The following is a 23943-nucleotide window of genomic DNA, read 5'->3' as shown; positions in this document are numbered from 1 at the left end:
AAAAATTGCTTTTTATATAAAATTCAAATTTAGCCGGGCAGGCTATATTTTTAAAATGTTCTTATATCCTTTTTTAAAAAATCAAAGTATAATTAATTTACAATATTGTGTTAGATTCATATGTACAATATTGAGACTGAATATTTTTGCAGATTATATTTCTTTACAGATAATGGATATGTCAGCTGTGCTATATCATGTTTCTTCTCCTTGTTTACCTATATGTTTCAAATACAGTAGTTTGAATCTATTAATCCCATACCCCTAATTTGTCCCTCCCCTCTTCCCACTCCCCTTTGGTAATCACAAGCTTGTTTTCTACATCTGTGAGCTTGTTGCTATTTTGCATATTCATTCATTTGTATCATTTTTAGATTCTATGTATCAGTGATATCATATAGTATTTCCCTTTCTCTGTGTAACTTATTTCTCTAAGTTTAATATTCTCTGGGAACTTGTCTTATTGGCTCCGTGGTTAAGAACCCACCTGCCAATGTAGGAGATGCAGGTTCAATCCATAGGTCAGGAAGATCTCCTGGAGAAGGAAATGGCAGTCTACTCCATTTTATTCTTGCCTGGGAAATCTCATGGACAGAGAAGCCTGGTGAGGTATAGTCCATGGGACTGCAAAAGAGTTGCACACAACTTAGCAACTAAGCAACATTATTCTCTAGGCCCATTCACATTTTGCCTGTGGCAATATTCCCCTTATATTTTAAGGCTGAGTAGTATCCCATTGCATATATAGACTATATGTTCTTAATCCAACAATCTATTGGGGAGTATGTGGGTTGTTTCATTTCTTGGCTATTGTAAATAGTGCTGCTATGAACACTGGGGTACACTATCTTTTTGAACTAGTGTTTTCATTTTTTTTTTTTTTTCTGAATATCTACCCAGGACTGGAATTGCTCTATCATATGGTAGTTCTATTTTCAGTTTTTTAAGGTATCTCTATACTGTTTTTCATAGAGGCTGCACTAATTTACATTCCCATCAATAGTGTACAAGGGTTGCTTTTCTTCATGCACTCTCCAGTATGTATTATTTATAGACTTTTTGATGCTAGCCATTCTGACAGTTGTGAGGTGATGTTGTGCAATTGTGAGACATGCAATTCTTGTGAGATAGTTGTGAGACAGTTGTCAGATATGCATATTGAAATCAAAATGATTAGTGATTTTGAGCATCTCTAATAATAATAATTAGTGATATTGAGCATCTTTTCACATGCCTATTAGCCACCTGTATGTCTTCCTTGGGAAAAAAAAAATGTGTTCAAGTCTTGGCAAACTGTACTTTTAATTGCCACACTCACAACTCTAATTCTGAATGAGAAGCAGGATAAAAAAGAAAATGGCAAAATTTTTCTTTAATTATAATTTAAATTTTTTTTAAATTAAAATTAAGTACAAACATGCAAAAACAGTTAGAGGGAAAACATTTCTTCTTCCCTGGGGGTGACCTACAAGGAAGTGGGCAGAGACAGACCTACATAAGAAAAAGCCTAGAAAGTCTTCTTTTCCTATTGTAAATTGGGGGAAAACAAATTATGTTCCCTTGTGGCTCAGCTGGTAAAGAATCCGACTGTAATGCAGGAGGCCTTGGTTCAGTCCCTGAGTTGGGAAGATCCCCTGGAGAAGGGAAAGGCTTCCAAGCTCAGCATTCTGGCCTGGAGAATTCTTGGGGTAGCAAAGAGTCAGACATGACTGAGCAACTTTCACTTTCACTTTTCTAAAGAAGTTACAAACTCCTCTGAATTAAAATTCTCTATTTTTAGTTGAAAAGAATCTGTGTTATGTTCCTATATAACTATATGATCTCAGACACAGAAAGGATTCTAAGAATCTCAGCTGGTTGAGGGAATAGTTAACATTTGGCCCTTCACTAACTGAATGAGATGTCATAAGACAGTATACGGCATAGGTGGAACCAGGTTCAATAAAAGTAGATGTCTTGGCAAAGAATCAATCTAAAAGGAGTCACAGATTAAATATCAATAGCACCATGTTAGGACATTTCTTATCATCATGTTATTGGTCCCACACTCAGGAATGCAATCATTTTATTCTTTTGGTCTTCTTCTATATATTGAGAAGATTACATTTGTTCAATATTTCTCCCCTCTAAGTAGAATCCTGTAACTCAAGTCTGTAATAGAGTATACTGCCCTGTGGATCTCCATTAGCCAGCCAGGATGGATTTTGGTGTTCCAGCGTACCAGCGTACCATACACTATAACCGATCTGCCTCTGACCGGTTATGTACTCAGCATGCTTCTGGCTGCACGTAAGATAATAACTGAATTAATGCGGCTTAAAATAACATGGGTTATTTTAAGAGATAACAGTAAGCTCAAAAATTTGGTTCACTACTCAGATGAATTGTAGAATTTCCAGTCTTTTCTGATTAAAAAAAAAAAAAAACAAAAAAAAACTACCTCCTTAATCTATTGGCAATGTCTCAACAGATTGTAAGACATGACGGTAAAATGGCTATGACAGCTCCAGGGGTTGGGACCTCATAAAGCAATGCTTGTCGTGGCAAAATAAGAGCATAGTCACCACGGCACCACTCTTAATTAGAAGGGATGCCTTGCCTAGAAGCCCACTCTGCTCCTGTTCCCAGGAGGACTGTCTTGTGTCTCATTGACTAGTAATGAATAACCCCCAAATGAAGAATGAATAAAAAATTAGAATAAAATTATTTTGCAAGTCCTAATGAAAGAATAGATATAGCCAATAATTATCAATGACTGCAGACATCACCATAAAAGAGGCAATCAGACCTGGTGTGCCTTCTGCTGGATGAAAGTCTTGCTCACAGGGTTAAAATTGACCAAATCCCTAGATCTAATTACTGATTTGCAGAAAATGTAGAGAGGTGTCTCAGATGGGTCAGTGGTAGAGTCTGCCTGTCGACGCAGGGGACGTGGGTTTAATCCCTGGGTCAGGAAGATCCCTTGGAGGTGGAAATGGCAACCCACTCAGTATTCTTGCCTGGAGAATCCCCATGGACAGAGGAGCCTGGTGGGTTACAGTCCATGGGGTCACAAAAATTCAAATATGACTGAGGTGACTTAGCACACATGCTATATAACAAGTGAAAACAATGTATGTACATTATTTGAATCCTAATTAAAGCAACCAACTCTTAAGATAAAGAAGATTATTGTCCATTTTAGACTCTATTTTAAGGGGTCATTTCTGTCACCAAAAAACAAGGGGCCCTTCGGTGTTTACCCAGGGTTAACGAGCCATCTGACTGAAATGGCCAGAGAATGCTCATGTCACCACACACTAGGAAAAGTTATTTCCAAACAGACATATTCTAAGGTTTATGATATTTTCACATTCACTTTGTTTATTTGCTTCCTGCCTTCCCCTTCCCACTGGGAGTACGTTCAGAAGAGCCAACTGTTACGGAAGTATTTTTGGTCCAGAGCTATTGAAGGAAATGTTCAGAATCTCCTGGGAGAGTCTGTCCTCAGGAGGCAGGCCGCATGAACCTTGTGGGGCTCAAAGACACAAGATGCAGGAACACACTGTAACTTTAGAATTTATTGACAACCCATGTTGTCTGAGCTATTTTCCAAAGTAACAGAGAGATGATCCAGATAGCATTTTACATGATATAAAGGCTTTTTATAATTTTTTTTTTCATGTGAACTCCCCAACCACTACATAACAAAGGTGGTTGGTGGAAGGAGGAAGTTGTACCTTGTTGAATGCTTTCTAGGTGCTAGACACCTTGTTAAAATTAGTTCCTTAATTTATAAACAACCCTGGCCAGTATATTTTCCTTTTTCATTTTATAGATTGGAGATACTGAAATTATCAGAGATGATGCAAAAAGACCATGATAATTAAGTGGTTGACTTCAAATGTGCCATGTGGTATAGAGAGGATGAGTTGGGGTAGCGCCAACTCTATTTTATGATGACTCAAGTGGTATCAACTACATTTCTTGAAAGAAAAAAATAAAAATAAAAAAGTTACAGTCTGTGCAGTTCCCATGGGAATACTGGTCTGGAATTCAACTCTTCATTTGCCTGTTTTATATATCTTCTATATCTTGCCTGTTCTACATATGCCACAGCTGTTTCTCAAGAATCTATCTGGTCACACTCTGTCATCCCCTCAGATTTTGCTGGGGGCCATGGGGGAAGCAGAAGAAGCATAAGTCACGTCTGCAACATCAAAGCACACCTGTAACAAAGGTGCTTAACCCCAAGAACAGTGTAATTTCACTGAAACACAAAGGTACAGATAGAGCTCATTACCGTATCAAGAGCCAACAACACAAGAAATTTAGGAGGAATGAACTTAGTGGGTAGTGAGAAGAAGGAGCAACAGAAAGTGTTCTTTCCAATAATCAGAGGTAAATTCTATTGTATCTCCCATTGCCAGGTAGCTGTGCAAGTCCATTAACCTTGTTGAGGCTTGATTTCTTTGCTGCAAAATGTGGATAATTACATCTACTGAGCAAGGTTTTATGCGTGCTCTACCCTTTGTGCTATCTTATTTCTCTTAGCAAGCTGGGAGCCGCGGCGGGACATGTGCTGCGTCATGGCCATCAATGTTGGAGTCTTGCTCCTAATTGGCTCAGACACAGACAGGCCAATGAGTCAAAATATTTCTGCAATGGTGGACAGAATTACCTCCTACTTTTGCACATCACTAGAACTTTCTAGGTTTTTTTTTTCTTTTTTCCTGTATAAAATAGGAATAACAGTAATACAATAGATGTGAAAACATGCTAACTGCAAATGGCATAACAGTGTTCAGTTCAGTTCAGTTCAGTCAGTCACTCAGTCATGTCCAACTCTTCGACCCCATGAATCGCAGCACGCCAGGCCTCCCTGTCCATCACCAACTCCCGGTTAAGGGATGTTAATTACTAAGCAAGTTATTTTTATATACAAATGGCTTTCTTGAAAGTGCAACACGGAAACTACAGTAGCAGAGTGTCTCTCTTAAAATGTGCCTTTCACATATCAATTACATCTACTGGTTTCAAAATATATCCATAGAGCTACTCATGCAGACTCCAAATGCACCAGTTACCTAAAGCAGAATTATTCCTTTCTCCTTATCATGTGTTCTAAGAAATCCCAGCCATGAAATCAGAGTCTGGGGATTGGCCATGCTTGGATTTTAAGAAACTGAGGATGCTGGGAGAGATACAGCATGTTTCACATACACATCTGCGCACACAAGCATGCTCTGGTCATGCTGTCTTAAAAATATATTTACTCAATGTAAGGTTTACAGTTGAGTTTTGTGTAGGTTGATTTCTAAAATAGCACATTTTGTGAGAGTAACAGTAGGTGTGGTCCATAGCACATTGACCCCTATTAAGTTGAAAAATGCTGCAAATAAAAATATTGCTAATAAATATAGCAAAAATGTTTGCAGTGTGATACACAAATGGCTAGTGTATCTACTATAAAGAATTCAAAGTCATTACTCCTCAAGTAAATGAAAATTAAAGCCACGAGTTGATACTATTAGATGCATATCTTTTTAAAAATAACTATTCTGAATGCTAGCAAAGGGCATGGAACAACTGGACCAGAATTCTCAAATACTGTGAAGGCCTGTTTAAAACAGTACTTGCAAATAAATTGGCAGTTGATTATCAGTTAAGTATACACTGCAACACTTGCTTTTATGTGTCAAACTGGCTAGGTCATGGTTCCCAGGTAGTTTTCAAACATTATTCTAAATATTCTGTGAAGGTGTTCTTAAGATAAGATTAATCAATAGTAAGTAGATTCATTTTCTAATTTCTCTTTTGATTTTTCCTTTGATCCATGGATTATTTATAAGAGTATGTAAGTTCCAAATATTTGGAATGTTTCTGGAGATTTTTTTCTTATTGATTTCTAATTTATTTCAGTTGTGGTCAGAGAAATGCTTCATTAGTTTCAATCAGTTTAAATTTATTAAGACTTGTTTTATAACTGAGAATGTGGGGTTTCTTGTTAAGTGTTTTGATTACTCTTATTTACCTTGCGTAGTCTCTCTATGCCCCAGTTCTTCTGCAGGGTGATGTAGTAAAGGCAGGTGTCATCTTCTATGTGTAGAGTGGTTGATACTATAGGAAAAAGCCTCAAACTTATGAAACTTGGAGCTTTTATAGGAGCTGTGATAGCTCAGTTGGTAAATCATCTGCCTGCAATACAGGAGACCTGGGTTCAATTCCTGGATTGGGAAAATCCCATGGAGAAAGGAATAGCTATCCACTCCAGTTCTCTTGCCTGGAGAATTACATGGACAGAGGAGCCTGGTGGGCTACAGTTCATGGGGTTGAAAGAGTCGGACACGACTGAGTGACTAAGCACAAAACAGCAAGAGAAGGGTAGAAATCATCACTATGATGGGCAGAAGTGACATGACATGGTGATTCCCAATGGCTTGACCAGCAAAGGTCTTTGGTATTGGCTAATTGATTTTTGTGTCTCTAGACAAAAGTTAGTGAGCAGCCAACTAAAGTTGTAATATTTAGGATAAGCTAAAATCTTTAAGTCTGGCCAGCAAGTTTCTCATTTTTTCTCTTCAGAGAGATGACCAGAAGTGTGGACATATGCTGATTCATAGTTAGTGACTGCTAGTTTGGCTTAATGTCAACGACTTGAAAAGAATAAAATTTTAAAATATGCCTATGAATGCTTACCAAAGAAAAATCTCAGAAGAGAAAAATTTTCCTCATCATTGAGCAAATTACAAAATTTTCCTCATCATTGGGGCAAATCAATCCATCTTGTGGATGTCAGTCAACCTCTTTCCCAGTCACGTGTGTTCTTCCACAGCGGGTTTATGGACCAAATGGAATTGACAAAGGCGGTGGAAGCCATGCGTGGGCTCAGCTACAGAGCTTCCTCTCACCAAGGCTCATTTGGCTACAGCACCGCTGAGGAGCTCTGCTGCTAACAGCACAGATGAACATCACTCTCCAGAGGGGTCCGTCAGTCACCCCAGGGTAGACTGATCATATTTGACCACGTCTATTACAGACGAGCGATGCTTTACTCTACTGCTCACTCAGGGCACTGACTGTGCCCCAAATTCCGTGTCAACTCACCTTCTTTGGACTTACATAATTCTCTATTTATTATCATTGTAGTCCACATAGGATTCTTTATGGCCAAGGAACTCATTTTACAGAATATCAAGTGCAACAATGGCCTTTTGCCCATGTAATTCACTTGTCTTTTGATGCTCCCCACCACCTGAAAGGAGAGGGCTTGAGAGAAAATTGAATGGCCTTTCTGGAAGCTCAATTACAGTGCCGGCTGAGAGGCAATAACTTACAGGCTGATGCAACGTCCTTAGGATGTACATGTGCCCTAAATCCGCCAGCAATATGTGGGGCTACATCTCCCCTAGCAAGGACCCAAGGGTCTAAAATTGGAAAGAGAAAATGGGAGTGGATCCTCTTACTACTAACTCTGAAGATTCATTAGTGATCATTTTCTTCTTATCTCCACAACACTGGAATCTGCTGGTTTGAAGATCTTTGTTCCTAAGAAAAAGAAATGTTCTCATCAGGGAACACAGCAGTAGCAGTCTATTGAACTGGAACATGAGGGGTTCATTTGGACCCTTAGTGCTTCTTAGGCCAGTAAGCCCAGGAAAAAAAGGGAACTGTTGTCCTGGCTGGTCTTAACTACTGCGTTGGTCAAAAAGTTCATTTGGACTTTTCTGTACCATGTTATGGAAAAATCTAGACAGACTTTTTGGCCAAGCCAATACACAAAATAAGGATAAGGAAGAATTTGGTTCCTACATACGATCATGATAGAGAAGGTTATATCTGGAATGCAGGAAACCTCCTTGGATGTCTCAATATTTTCATATTTTCTGATTAAAGTTAGTGGAACTCTACACAGTCCAATACACATAGGACTACTAATAGCCCAGAGTCTTTAGAAACAAAGATCTGGAAGCACTAGTTAGGGAAACATTAAACACCAGTTAATGTATGTTTGCTGAGGGCAAAGGAAATATAGAATAGTAGAGATAGAAGGAAATTATAACTGTGAACTACAAACATGTGACCAGTTACAGGAATAAGTAGTAGTTATTAGTATTTCTATTTAATTTTAACATGTATACATTTGTGATTATATTAACAAATTGTTTTCCTTTTCCATGCCCTAGTTGTAGATATGTTAATCACCATTAACATTATATTTCAATGTTTGCATTAAATGACATCTAACAGGTAACATGACACTATTTGAAAAGGAATTAATATGACACAAAGATGAATAAAAAGACGTATGAGACTTGGTATTTTCTTTAATGGGGAGGTTTAGCAAGTTTTTATTTATGGGAGGGATATTAGCATATGCTGGGCTTCGATGGTGCCTTAGCTGGTAGGGAATCAGCCTGCAATTCAGGAGACCCTGGTTCAATTCCTGGATTGGGAAGCTACGCTGGGGAAGAGATAGGCTACCCACTCCAGTATTCCTGGGTTTCCCTGGTGGCTTAGATGATCAAAAAAATCCACCTGCAATGCAGGAGACCGGGATTCTATCCCTGGGTTGGGAAGATCCCCTGGAGGAGGGCATGGCAACCCACTCCAGTATTCTTGCCTGGAGAATCCTGTGTACAGAGGAGCCTGGCGGGCTACAGTCCATGGGGTCACACAGAGTCGGACACCACTGAGTGAGGGAATAAGCGCATCTGCACATGTTAGATGAAAGCGCAGAGGGTGTTTAGAGAGGTGAAACAACACCGCACTATAACAGTGGATACGCTACATTATATTATACGTTTGTCAAGAGTTATGGAACTAGATGGCACAAGGAGTGAGCTCTGAAATAAATATGGATTTGGTAACAATAGATATCAGTTCATCAATTTAGTAAATGTACCGCACTAAGAAAGATGATGAAAATAAGTGAAACTTGGGCTGGAGAAAGAGAATATACAGAAATTCTCTGTATTTTCTTCTCAATTTTCTTTCTGTAAACCTATAACTGCTTTAAAAATGAGTTCTATTAATTAGAAAAAACACTTCAAAGTTGTGATTTCTTAGAAAAAGTAACCGGCAAGTATCCTTTTCTTTCTCTGCCTACCTCCAGCTAGCCATCCTTCCCCACTTTCACCCTGCTGGTCAGCAGCAACCCCAGAACATCCCCAGGTGCTCAGCTGTGAATTCGCAGAGGGAGGAGCCACGGAGACCCTCGACTGCCCCTCACCCCATACCTGCCCTTCATGGCTACACCCCAGCGACTGCAGGCACCCATCGTCCCAGAAACGATGGCTCATTCTCCCAAACAGAACAAAAATGTGCTCAGACATTTTCTGATTCTTCTGAGAACTTTCCTTCCCCAGCTTCTCCTATAGTCGTGTAAGATCTAATCCTTGATATGAAGTTCTTATTCCATAATACATGCATGGCTTCTGCTTCCCTGATTGAACCTTGACTGGATAGGTTTAAAAATAGCCTTTCCATTATATTCTAAAGACTATCCGTGGAAGCAGGGCAATCATGTTTACGGTCACCAAGTAAAATTAAAAGGCCATTGTGAAAAAAGACAGGAAATTTCTATTGCTTCATTCCCTGGTGATAGGCCTTCAATATTTGTTTCTCATTTGTGGACCTGTGGATGAAGACTTTATCTGGAATTGCAACGCATATTTAAAGTGACTTGTTATTAAGCGTCTTGCAGCACTGGTAACGTGCGCTTCTACAGACCACTTAATTTGTATACCTTATCCAGGCACACATTCTGCAGAATAAATAAACAGTAACTCATTCCTCTGCTTGATAAGTGACTAGGCATTGTATATTTTAAGCAAGTTAGACCACATCTAATTCAAACTGCTTTTAATAGCTTATATTTTTCTCCCAACAGCTGCTCCACACAGCAGAGATAACTCTGAACTAGACCACAAGTGTTTATGTAAAAATTTCGGCACCGGATATATTATCTGACATAATTATACCTTTGACAGATGCAAATGTGAAGCCTAAAACTCTGAACATGTTGTGAAATGTTTTCTAATTAGCTAATTCCCTGTGTTTCTTGACCATTGTTATAGATAATATTTTATGATTAATCAGCCTGATGGGAATGTGTGTGTGTGCTTGTGTGTGTGCATGTGCATGCATTTGTGTGTTCACATGGCAATGTTTAGGCAGTGGTTCATTGTTGTTTAGTCACAAAGCTGTATCTAACTCTTTTGCAACCCCATGGACTGTAGCTCACCGGACTCCTCTGTCCATGGGATTTCCCAGGCAAAGAATACTGGAGTGGGTTGCCCTTTCCTTCTCCAGGAGATCTTCCTGATCCAGGGATGGAACCCTGGTCTCCTGCATTGCAGGCAGATTCTTTACCAACTGAGCCACTGGGGAAGCCTTAGGCAATGGCACAATATCTGATAACTGCTCCTGTAGTTGTCTCCTAGAAGACAGGCAAACCTACGGTTCTATTATCTTCAACCCGTCCTGTCCATTTGAATGAGAGCCTGGAGTCACTTTGAAAGAAAACTAACAGTAGAATTCCCAGCAGCGTGTGAGAGTTGGACTATAAAGAAATTGAGCACCAAAGAATTGATGCTTTTGAACTGTGGTGTTGGAGAAGACTCTTGAGAGTCCCTTGGACTGCAAGGAGATCCAACCAGTCCATCCTAAAGGAGATCAGTCCTGGGTGTTCATCGGAAGGACTGATGTTGAAGCTGAAACTCCAGTACTTTGGCCACTTGATGTGAAGGACTGGCTCATTGGAAAAGACCCTGATGCTGGGAAAGACTAAAGGCAGGAGGTGAAGGGGGCGACAGAGGATGAGATGGTTGGATGGCATCACTGACTCAATGGACATGAGTTTGATCAAGCTCCAGGACTTGGCAGTGGACAGGGAAGCCTGGCATGCTGCAGTCCATGGGGTCGCAAAGAGTTGGACATGACTGAATGACTGGACTGAAGTGAAAATTTTTCACTGTCCATGAATAAAGCTTGTTCACATGTGTGTGTGAGATTGTTTTTGTTTACTATGTAGCCACATTTATTCATTTACACATTGGCTGCTTCTACACTACAGTGATGGGGTGACTGTAACAGAGACCTTGGTGTACTCACTATGTGTCCATTTACAGAAAACATTTGCCACCGCCTCGATTAGAGTATTGTCTGGTATATTTTGGTATTCAAATAACATTTTCTGATTATTATATCTGGAAAAGGTGCAGTCACTACCAAACTGAATCTGTCTATATATCCATGAATAATAACTTAATATTTAGCAAGTCTCAGCTCTTCAACTAAATCTTACAGAAGAGTTTTGTCCATCTCATCAGCCTCATGAAGCCCCAGGGAACAAATAAAATATAAAAGCAATTGAAATCTAACTTCTAAATTTACATGGTAACTGGGAGTGGTGGGAGATATTAGGGGACATATGATGGGCTACATGTTTCCAAATATCTTTATAGTTCAATGAAAATGTCCAAAGAACAAAGTTTCACAACTGAACTTTTCTCTGGCCTTTTACTTTAAAATTATTATTCAATTATTTTTCATTTAATAACAATTGGATTGGCCAAAAAGTTTGTTTGGATTTTCTTAAAAAAACACAAAAAACAGAATGAACTTTTTAACCAACCCAATATTTCATAATCATCAATCAACAGACACAGAAAAAAAGCCCAAGTTTTCAAAAACCGTGGACTCCAGTCATCTCATGAACTATCTTAAGAGTCAAGAGAGTAAAGCAGAAAGATGATGGAAATTTGTTCAATGACTTGAACTGATGTATAAACCTACCTGAGGCTCAGTTTTCCTATCTTTTAAATTAATGAATTAAAAATTCTCATGTTTTAAATTGCTGAATTACAGTTTTCCTTTCCCTCACACTATTGTTTTGAGGTTTACATGAGAGATTACACTGTCAAGGTCTACACATATCTTCCTGGTATCTAGTACAAAATAGGTACACAGTGATTAAATAAAGTTTCATGCTTCTGAAAGGAGTTTTGATTGAGACTCTAATATGCCAAAAAAAAAAGCATATGCTGAAGACATGGATTGCTTGGATCCAGCCCCAAAAGTCGTGGATTTATTTCTAGAAGGTAAAGTTCAAGAAGACTATGATTAAATTCCACAAAAAACAACTCAAAACCTCGAAAACAGATGCAAGTGTCATCATGATTAACCCACAGAGCACATTTTAATGCTTTTATAATAAACCAGAATGAGTACATTGCATTCCCATCCACAGAGTGAGCGGTCTGGATATTGCACATTAATGTGAGTTACAGTGTCTGAGAGCTGTTATTTCCAAAGGTATATTAATAATCCCAACTCTGTCTCCAGGGAGATTGCCATGGAACTCCTCCAAGGTGCTCGTTTTAGAAATCTGGAGTCCAGAGCAGGTCTACACAAAAATCAAATAAAATAACATAGACAAGCAAGGCAACCTTTCAGGTAATTAAGTCATCATCTTGTAAACACTTGCAGAGAGTATCTGGATTGGTCAGGACCTCTCAGACTTTGCTTTATATCAGAATTATTTGGGAGAACTTAGTTACAACAAAGATGCCATTTACAGATCATTGAAGGGAGATGCAATTTAGTGCCACCTTCCTGAAAATTTTCCCCTCTCTGATTGTTCCTTCTCTGTTTTACTGGTTTTTCTTTCACTTAATTAATTAATTCATTCATTGTCTCATTCATATATTGATTCAACAAGTCATTTTCCATGACAGATACTAGATTCTGAGTATATTTATTTTTTTTAATAAAGTAAACATGTCCTTTGTCTTTGAGTTGTGTGCAGCATATTGGGCCTATCTGTTCAATTTTTAGTTTCTACTATTCTAGGTAATAAAGATAACACACTGGATATATCTTTAAGGAATTGAAATTCTGATGAGAAAGACTGAGAACAAATAATGCTTATACAAAGTGAACTGATCTGTACAAAAGACAACACATAATTAAATGTTTATGCTGATGAGGGATTGACTATTGTGTACTGGGGTTGAGTCTTAGAAAATTTCTTTAGAAAGAAGAAATATTAGAGGTATGTACCCTGTACCACATAGAAAGAGAATGTTATTGGCTGAATTATGTTCCCCTAAAATTCATATGCTGAGTCCTTGATACCCACTACCTCAGAATGTCGTTGTGTTTGGAGATAAGTCCCTTAAAGGGGTAATTAAGTTAAAATGCAGGACTTCCCAGGTGGTGCTAGTGGTAAAGAACCCACCTGCCAATGCAGGAGACATAAGAGATGAGGGTTCAATCCCTGGGTCAGAAAGATCCCCTGGAGGAGGTAAGTGGCAACCCATTCCACTATTCTTGGCTGGAGAATCCCATGGACAGAGGAGCCTGGCAGGCTACAGTCCCTGGGGTTGCAAGGGGTTGGACACAGCTGAACTACTCAGCATGAAAGTGAAAGTGAAGCTGATCAGTCGTATCTGACTCTTTGTGACCCTATGGACTGTAGCCCACCAGTTTCCTCCATCCATGGGATTTTCCAGGCAAGAGAACTGGAGTGGATTGCCATTTCCTTCTCCAGGGGATCTTTCCGACCCAGGGATTGAACCCAGGTCTCCCGCATTGCAGGAAGACGCTTTTACCCTCTGAGCCACCAGGGAAGCCCACACATAAATTAAAATGTGGTCATTTGAGTGGACCCTAATAAAATATGACTGGTGTCTTATAAGAGGAAATTTGGAAACAGACATACATAGAAAGAAGGCCATGTGAAGGCACATTGAGAGAATAGATGTTTATAAACCAAGGAGAGAAGCCTTAGGAGAGACTAGCCCTACTGACACCTCGATCTTGACTTCCAGCCTCCAGAATTGTGAGCAACTCTGCTGTCAGAGCCACTAGTTTGTAACTCTTTTTATGGTAGCCCCAGCAGTCTAATCTAGGTGGGGGCGGGGAACTGAATAGACACCTCTCTTCTGTGAAGCCCTCCAGTCACTCCTACTCTCATTGCTTTTGCTGTAAAACTCTTGAACATTTTTCCCCTTGTTTTTATTCTTTGGGATTACATTCTTCTTTTCTGCCTTATATAATCTTCACTTTTACTGTCCTGATACCTAACTGTATTTTGAAATTACTCGTGAAGTAAGAGAAAGAAGCAGAGTCTCAGGACCTCATAAAATTCTACTTATGCTACTTACTCATGGCCCTAAATGAATCTCTTCCTGATTTCGAGCACCACTAACTGGGCTAGTAGATGGAGACAGTGCATAATTTACCAGCTGGCTGTAAAGAATAAATATAAGACTACAAACCTAAATGCTCAGGAGACTAGCCACATAATATATTTATATTCTAGTATGTATTGAATCTGGATGTCTTGAGGCAATTTATTCCAGTTTAATGAAACTAATTTATGGAGGAAAATGTTCATATTGAATCCAAACCTTACTCAGTTACCTTTTACTCTTTAATACAAGTTCTACTCTCAGAACCAGAGCACAATATCTCTCTGTAGAGTCAGAAAAGTAAATTAAATATTTTTTCCTTCCTTTATTTAGTTTGTATATTTTTTGGCTAGTTGTATAATTTGATGCTTCTCTGATTGGTAAGGAGACCAAGTCAGTTTTACTGGATCACAGGGGAGAAGGAAGGTAGACTAGGGATGACTAGGACTTTTCATAGGGAGGTTGCTATACTGAAATTATACTTTTAAAAATCTGGAAGCATCTGTCGGGGTGGGGGGGCAGTCAGGGGATCAAAGGCCTTATACATGAATGAATGGAAACTGGAGAGTCCAGGAAGAAGAAAGTGAGAGCTTCAGGTGAGACGCTGTGATGGGAGGAGGACAGATAAAATTCCAGAGATGTTTGTCAATATTACCATTGACATTTGCTCTTTAAATACCTTAATAAAACAGATAACTTTTCTTAGCCCTAAAGTAACATCCATTTAAAATATTGTAGTAAATTGAAACAAATAAATAGAATAAGTTAAATGTGACTTAAAATCCTATCATTTAGAAAGAATCACTATTAGCTTTTTGTAGCCCTTATAGCTTATACACACACACACACACACACACACACACATATATACACAATTTTTAATTTATAAAGTGCAATTTGTTTTCTATAGTCTCATTTGTAGCCCAATTTTTGTACTTAAAAACTGATAAATATTAAATATCTTTACATGCAGAAACATATTTGACTTTGTAACAGGGTTTGGTGTATATTATCGGTACCTTTGTAAATGGTACAATCTTTCTAGAAGGTAATTTGTTAGAAGCTTAAAGTGAATCAGCACTTTGATGTCAGTGTGGTATTATTTATGTTTTAATTTGCATTTCTTTGATGAGGATTTCAAAAATGATATTTTCCATATTTACATTGGCTATTTACATTTACTATTTTTTTGCCTTTTATTTTATTATTTTAATTAATTTGTTTATTTTAATTGGAGGCTAATTACTTTGAAATAATTTTTGCCATACATTGATATGGATCAGCCATGGGTGTACATGTGTCCCCATCCTGAATCCCCCTCCCACCTCCCTCCCATCCCATTCCTCAGGGTTGTCCCAGTGCACCGCCTTTGAGTGTCCTGTTTCATGCATCAAACTTGGACCAGTGATCTATTTCTCATAAGGTAATATACATGTTTCAATGTTATTCTCTCAAATCATCCCACCCTTGCCTTCTCCCACAGAGTCCAAAAGTCTGTTCTTTATATCTGTATCTCTTTTGCTGTCTCACATATAGAGTCATTTTACCATATTTCTAAATTCCATATATATGTGTTAATATACTGTTTTGGTGTTTTTCTTTCTGACTTACTTCACTCCAGTTTCATCCACCTCATTAGAACTGATTCAAATGCATTCTTTTCAATAGCTGAGTAGTATTCCATTGTGTATATGTACCACCACTTTTTTATCCATTCATCTGCAGATGGACATCTAGGTTGCTTCCATGTCCTAGCTATTGTAAACAGTCCTGCAATGAACATTGGGGTACACATGTCTCTTTCAATTCTGGTTTCCTCAGTGTGTATGCTTAGCAGTGGGATTGCTGAGTCATATGGCAGTTCTATTTCCAGTTTTTTAAGGAATCTCCACACTGCTCTCCATAGTAGCTGTACTAGTTTGCATTCCCACCAACAGTGTAAAAAGGTTCCCTTTTCTCCACACCCTCTCCAGCATTTATTGTTTATAGACTTTTTGATAGCAGCCATTACTATTTCTTGAATGGAATATTCATACTCTTTACTCATTTTCCTAACTATGTATCTATAATTCCTCATTTATTGGTAAGAGAGATTTCACCTATTCAGTAATCTAGTATCAGTCTTGTATTTTGGTGATTTGTAATTTACCTTTTTATTTTATAAGGTTGGATGATTATAGATTCCAATCACTTCTACTCTGATGAATTAATCTATGCTTTTTCTGTTACCAAAGAACCTAGGTTTGCAGGATTTTGAAAGTTAAAGAAGACAGGAAAAAGGAAGGAAGGGAGGAAAAGAGGAAGGAAAGAAGGAAGGAAGTAAAGCAGTAGTGACCAACGATTTGGCAGACTATAGTCCATGTGATTGCAGAGTAGGGCACTTAGCAACTAAGATCATCACCACCAATGACCAACCATATTTTAAGTTATCATTTCTTGAAACTTGCCCCTAAGATGTTGCAATTCAAACAGTTTTCATCAAAAGACAAGAAAAAGATAAATTCCAATTCAATCTCTTCCTGAAACGCAATACATACTTGAATGATTTGACTAAACCTTGAGTTCACTAAGTAGGTTAATTGAATTATGTGGTTTCACCCAATGAGAATTTCTTTTCACTTGTCTCCAGAGGAGTTTGAATGTATCAGGCCCTTTCACCAGAGGTCAAATGGTGATAGCTTCTGGGATCAATTAGTGAGTTGTCTAATTAGATTTGATTAACCATCTCTGAACCATGACTGATTCTTGTATGAGTAATGCCTCTTCAGTGTATGGGCTTTGCTGACTAACTTGGTAACTTCTGATGGGCTGTATACAAAGAAAGGCTTTACCCATTTGCAGAGATTATGTCCCATGAAGAAGATAGAGAAAGCAGCAGCAAGTAAAATCTGTAACTTTCCCTTTTTTCAACATGCCTACAATTCATGGAAATACATTTGGGCACTCTTGTGTTGAGCATGATTATAATATTAGTACTAAACTCTTGTGAAAGTGGAAGTGTTAGCTGCTCATTCATGTCCGACCCTTTGTGACCATATGGACCATCAGGCTCTTCTGTCCATGGACTTCTCAAGACAGGAATACCGGAGTTGGTTGCTAGTTCCTCCTCCAGGCGTCATTCCCTACCCAAGTCAAACCAGCATCTCTTATGTCTCCTGCAATGGCAGGTGGGTTCTTTACCACTAGCACCACCTGGCAAGCCTCCAAACGTGTGTGTGTGTGTGTGTGTGTGTGTGTGTGTGTGTGTGTGTATTAGTCACTCAGTTGTGTCCAACTCTTTGTGACCCCGTGGACTGCAGCCCTCCAGGCTCCTCTGTTGATGGGATTCTCTAGGCAAGAATACTGGAGTGAGTTGCAATTTCCTTTTCCAGGGGATCTTCCCCATCCAGGAATCAAACCTGGGTCTCCGGCATTGCAGGCAGATTCTTTACCATCTTAACCACCAGGGAAGTGATACCCTGTAAATTGTTTCTGCTCATGAGTTAGAGGTGAAAGAGCATAAGCACTGAAATCTTATCAGTCCTGATTCAACCCTTGACTCTATCGTTTACCCCTCCACTTTGCCAATCACAGCTTACTGCTTTCCTGAGTCTCATCACCTATACACAAGCTCTAGAAAGTTCACTTCTCCTAATTCTGTTTCCCTGAATAAGACTCATGTTCAGGTAGTTAATAACAACCAACCTAAAAATGGTGACTGTTGCTCAGGGGTAACTTTGTCCCCTCAAGCATACTACTTCTACCCTCAGTGAGCTCACAACGAGCTTGAAAGGAGTCACTTGGCTTCAGGGAAACCAACAGAGAATCAATGACACTTGGCCTCTAGACCACCAGTTAATGTTACCTCCAATATAGAACCGTCTCTGATTGATTCCATTGCCTTACGTCTTGTGTGTGTGTGTGTGCTCAGTCGCTCAGTTGTGTCTGACTCTTTGCGACACCATGGACTGCAATCCACCAGGCTCCTCTGCCCATTGGATTTTCCAGACAAGAATACTGGAGTTGTGAGGCGAGCAGAAGTAACGCAACTTAGATTAGGAGTAGGCCTTCCTACTATCAGGTAGCTTTCGCTTAACAATGACCACTGTTTGCCAATTAGGACCAATTAGCTTTCACTGATGTTTGCCAATTAGGAAATTAGGAATGGGGCGGAAACCCCCAGGAAAGTCCCGCATGCGCGAAAGTATTGACCAATGAAATTGCTTTGCAAACGTGTAACCAATCCGCTTCTCACCCTATAAATTTGTGTAACAGCTTGGGCTCGGGGCTCTCTGACTCGCACCACTGCATTGGTTGCGGGCGGAGAGTCCTGGCTCGAGTCAGTAATAAACTTCCTTTCTTGCGAGTTGCATTGGCTTGAAGGCCTTCTCTCTTCCCGCTCGGGGATTCGGACATCGGGCGTAACATTTGGGGGCTCGTCTGGGATCCCTTTACCGGGGGAAAAGAACACTTCCAGGTCAGAGGGGAAGCATAGATAATAGCACCGGTGCTCAGGAAAACTCAGGGGGCCTGAAAACCCAGCGTTGTGTTGTCAGCTGTCTGTGTGTTTGTCTTTGGCTCTCCGTGTTTGTGTGTGTGCCAGCATTGTCTCAGGCAGGACAGGAAGTCCAGAGTAAAACCAGGGCTCTGCTGTAAAGCAGGGAGGTATCTGGCACAGGAGAAAGCTTTCTCTAGCCGGCGTAAGGCCGAGGCCAGCGAGCGCGCTGGAAGGCAGCCGGCTCTGTGGGAAGGAGAGTTTCTCTCCTGATCCCGAGTCTGGTCTGGTCAGGGGGCCCGAAAACCCAGCGCTGTGTTGTCGGCCGACGTTTGTCTGTCTGTGTGTTTGTCTTCGGCTCTCCGTGTTTGTCCGTATTTGTGTGTGTGCCGGCATTGTCTCTGGTTTTTAATTAGACTCTTTTCAGGCAGGAGTTTCAATGAACAGGCGAATGGCTGTGGGGCAATTGATGAGTCCCGGCCAGGGCTACACTCTGGCGGACTCTGAAGGCCCTACAATAAGTGAGCCTCAGTAACTAGAGCCCAACCAGGTGAAACTCTCCTTTCACTACGATTGTCAGCAGCTGTTGCAGGAGCAAATTCTGGCAGAAGCACGGAAATGGGTCCCAGGGGCCTACAGGAGGCCAACCGCTCAGCCTTATCTCGTGGACGAGGGGTTTCCTCTGTTGCGGCCTAACTGGGATTCTGAGCGAGCGGAAGGTAGGGAGCGTCTCCAAGTGTACCGCCAGACTCTGATGGCTGGCCTGCGGGCCATAGCAAGAAAGCCGATTTAGTAAGGCAAGAGCCCACTAAGAGCCCGGCAGCCTTCCTAGAGAGGCTAATGGACACCTATGGACCCCCAGGCTGAGGAGTCACGTGCTACAGTTCTGTTAGCATTTGTAAATCAGGCAGCCCCAGATATTAGGAAGAAATTACAAAAGATAGAGGGATTGGGAGAATAATAGGGAGACTCCAGAAGAAAGGGAAGAACGAATTCGACAGGAGGAAAGGGAATTAGCTGAGAAGATCAGGAAGGATAGAACGAGGGAAAACCGGAAGAACCAGAGGGAGCTAGCCCAGATTCTTTTTGTGGGGATAAAAGCCAGAACAGAATTGAGGGAACCTCGAGACCCCTGGACAAGAGAAAAGGAGAAACCAAAAAGGCAGGCCCTAAAGAAAGATCAGTGCACCTACTGGAGAGAACAGGGGCACTGGATAAAACGAGTGCCCTAAGAGGAACCTGAGGAGAGGTACGACCCAGAGACAGAGAATCTCCCCTGGAACTCGAGTTCTATATGCGGGGGAAGACAGTGACTAGGGGAGTCAAGACTCGGCACCCCTCCCCGAGTCCTGGGTAACCATATATGTGGAAGGGAAACCCGTTGGCTTCATGGTAGACCAGCTTGGTGCAAGGAGCCACGGGGACAAAAAGATATTAATGAAAAGTAGATCTGGGGACCCACCAGGAGTCCCATTCGTTTTTGGTGATACCAGAATGCCCAGTCCCTCTACTTGGAAGAGACTTGTTGTGGATGTTGGATAATTGCAGTCATGAAGAACTGGAAAATTCTGCTGAAGGTTACATGTTAGATCTGAGGTGTGGGGACCCTGAAAATCCAGAATGTTTTCCTATTAGCCTGTCAAATGTAGGCTTTGTACCTCTCTATGGTGGAGATCAGACCCAGAAAGTTCTTCCTCTTTTTGCACTTGAGGACTCACTCACAGCTGTGGCACTTTACCTTGCTGATCAGTGGTGGGCTATTGATGATATTGTGAACATCTGTCCCTTCTAGAGAGAGGCTTAAGCAGGTGAGAACTCTTGGGGAGAGAGTGGTTAAAGCAGGAAATGGAGAGAAATGAGATCCCATTCCTGTGTCATAGCAGTACTGATTATGCTAAGAAAGGAGAGGCCATTGGGTTTTATTCAGTTACAGAGCTGGGAGAATGATCCCTAGCCTTAAGAGATGAATAAATACCCGTTGGCCTGGGCTGAAACAGCAGGGATGGGACTGGCCAAACAGACATCCGGTCGTCATCGAGCTAAAGGCCTAGGCAACTCCTGTGAGGGTGAGATGGTACCCCATGAGCCAGGAAGCTCGGTGGAGGATCGCTCCCCACATTCGACGTCTCATGGATGCCGGAATTCTCAAGCGGTGTCAATCCCCTTGGAACACCCCCTTACTGCCGGTGAAGAAGCCAGGGGGGACAGCAACAAACGGGTGAGTGACATACACCCCACTGTCTCTAACCCATATACCCTCCTGAGAAAGATGCCTTTTTCAGCCTACCCCTGGCGGCCTAGAGCCAGGAGATATTTGCCTTTGAGTGGACCGAGTGGGAAGGCCAACCGGTAATCCCACAGAGGTTCAAGAGGCGCTGAGTGAGGACCTCTACGAATATCAGACTTGCCACCCAGAGGTCCTTCTGCTACACAATTAATAGCCCGGCAAGAGGTCACCTGTTTGGAGTATAAGATCAGGCAGGGGCAAAGGTGGCTAACCCAGACCATGAAGGCCCAAGACCCCCCCGCCAGGTGAGAGTTTCTGGGAACTGTTGGATATTGTAGACTGTGGATCATGGGGTTTGCTGAGAAGGCCCGGCCCTTGTATGAGGGAAGTAAAGAGACCCCAAACTGACTTGGACTGAGCCAATGAAACAGGCTTTCCAGACACTCAGATGGGCCCTACTAGAAGCCCCAGCCCTTGCCCTGCCTAACCCAAATAAGCCATTCCAGCTGTTTGTAACTCCATGATTGCAGCGAGATACTGGCTGAGGCCCTGGCGGCACGAAAAGACTTAACCTGATGTACCCCTAGACAACAGTGAGCTAGTATGGTTCACCAATGGGAGCAGCTATGTAAGAGATGGGCAAAGGAAAGCTGGAGCCGCCGAATATGGCTCCGTGAAGTTTTATGCATTGTGTGGCTTTGGTGGGGTCTTTAAGTTGTGGTCTGACACACACTGCTGTTGTTCCTCTGGATTTGGTGAAATGCCGTATGCATTTCACCACAGAAGTACAAGGGCATACTTAATGGATTTTCAGTTACACTCAAAAAGGATGGTTTCCGTGGTTTGGCCAAAGGATGGGCCCCGATCCTCATTGGCTACTCCCTGCAGGGGCTTTGCAAGTTTGGCTTTTACATGCTTGGAGAGAATGCCTATCTGTGGCGCACATCACTGTATTTGGCTGCCTCTGCCAGTGCTGAATTCTTTGCTGACAATTAACTTGGACCTGCCTCCCACAGGGGTTCAAGAGCTCATTACTCCCGTAATGAGGCTCTGAGTGAGGCTATGGAAGCTGCTAAAGTTCGAATTCAAACCCAACCAGGTTACGGTAACACTCTGAGGGATGCAGCTCCCAAAATGTATAAGGAAGAAGACTTAAAGGCATTCTACAAGGGGGTTGCTCCTCTTTGGATGAGAAGTTTGCCTGCTTTGAACGTACTGTTGCCGATTCCGTGGTGTCTGTGTTGAATAAGGAGAAGGGTAGCAGTGCCTCTCAGATCCTCAAGAGACTTGGATTTAGAGGTGTATGGAAGGGTATCATCATGATCGGCACTCTGACTGCACTACAGTGGTTTATCTATGATTCTGTGAAGGTCTACTTCAGGCTCCCTCGCCCTCCTCCCCCTGAGATGCCAGAGTCCGACAGAAGAAGCTTGGATACACTCAGTAGATAAATGAAAGCAAATATGGACTGAATCTGCATGTTGATCAGTGTTTGAGGAAAATACAACTGGATAATCCAGGCTTGCGAAGCGTGAACGAGGTACCGAGGGGAAGAGCCAGGGCAACACTTGGAGATAGATTTCACTGAGGTAAGGCCAGACAAGTACAGGTATTGCTGTATGTTGGTTCTGGTGATACCTTCTTGGGGTGAGTGGAAGGGAGAGCTTAGAGGAGATAGTGCCTAGGTACAGGCTGCTGGTGACTATGGGCTCTGATAACGGACCTGCCTTTGTGAGCCAGATTGTACAAGGGCTGGCCCAAGCTCTGGGGACGAAATGGAAGTTATATTGTGAATATAATCCCCAGAGCTCAGGACACGTTGAGAGAATGAATCAGGACGAAGTTGGCAATAGAGACTGGCGAGGACTGGGTGACCCTCCTTCCCTTCGCACTCTTTCAGGCACGTAACACCCCTTATAAGCTGCCCTTTTGAGATTCTGTATGGAAGACCCCTCCTGTGTGTATCAGAACCTAGATGGAAAGGCCCTTATGTTTTCCTTACCACTCCTACTGCTGTAAAGGTCGACGGGATTGGACCCTGGGTTCACTGCAATCACGTGCGGCAAGCCACACCGGAAGAACAGGAGCAGAATGGAAGGCAAGACCTCACCCGTCAAATCCTTTGACTCATCTGCCGGGAGGTCTCCTAATTCTCCTGCTGATTATTGCAGGAGCTGAAGCTGTGTAACCTCTTGTGATGGGCCCCGGGAATGGGACATAGGAAACAGAGATTTGGTAGACCCGAGTGTGGCGCAACCCGCAGGGCCAAGTACCTCAGATATGGGTGAACCAAGCTTTACTATCTCTGCAAGGCCAAGGGCTTTCCTCCCTACGAGCTGCTGTAGATGACTTGATTTTTCTCCAACAGGGTAGGGTCTGCGAGGTTTCTATGCAGACCATACAAGAGTGGTAAGAGAATCAGTCATTTAGAGAAGTCTTTGACTTCCTTGTCTGAGGTGGTCTTGATTAGAAAGAACAGGAAGCCCAGCAGAGATGGTTTGAGTCTTGTTTTCAACTACCTTATAGTGTCAGCGGCCCAAGATGGAAAAGAGGAAGATTCCTCTATTTGAACAACAGACAGGGGGGAATGTGAGGCGAGCAGAAGTAACACAACTTAGATTAGGAGTGGGCCTTCCTACTATCAGGTAGCTTTTGCTTAACAATGACCACTGTTTGCCAATTAGGACCAATTAGCTTTCACCGATGTTTGCCAATTAGGAAATTAGGAACGGGGCGGAAACCCCCAGGAAAGTCCCGCATGCGCAAAAGTATTGACCAATGAAATTGCTTTGCAAACGTGTAACCAATCCACTTCCCACCCTATAAATTTGTGTAACAGCTTGGGCTCGGGGCTCTCTGACTCGCACCACTGCGTTGGTTGCGGGGCGGAGAGTCCTGGCTCGAGTCAGTAATAAACTTCCTTTCTTGCGAGTTGCATTGGCTTGAAGGCCTTCTCTCTTCCCGCTCGGGGATTTGGACATCGGGCATAACAGTGTGTTGTAATTTCCTCCTTCAGGGGATCTTCCTTACTCAGAGATCAGACCTGAGTCTCCTGCGTCTCCTAC

General features: G+C 41.7%; 1 pseudogene; it reads left to right on the top strand.

Annotated features, from left to right (window-relative positions):
- Window positions 1–2480: 2480 nt before the first annotated feature.
- Window positions 2481–22325, top strand: LOC133042895 (solute carrier family 25 member 3-like; annotated as a pseudogene).
- The last annotated feature ends 1618 nt before the right edge of the window (window positions 22326–23943 follow it).

The sequence above is a fragment of the Dama dama genome, chromosome 21, assembly GCF_033118175.1.
Source record: "Dama dama isolate Ldn47 chromosome 21, ASM3311817v1, whole genome shotgun sequence".
NCBI classification, from domain to species: domain Eukaryota; kingdom Metazoa; phylum Chordata; class Mammalia; order Artiodactyla; family Cervidae; genus Dama; species Dama dama.
Note: the sequence above shows the minus strand (reverse complement) of the source record. Positions and strands in the feature narration are given on the sequence as shown.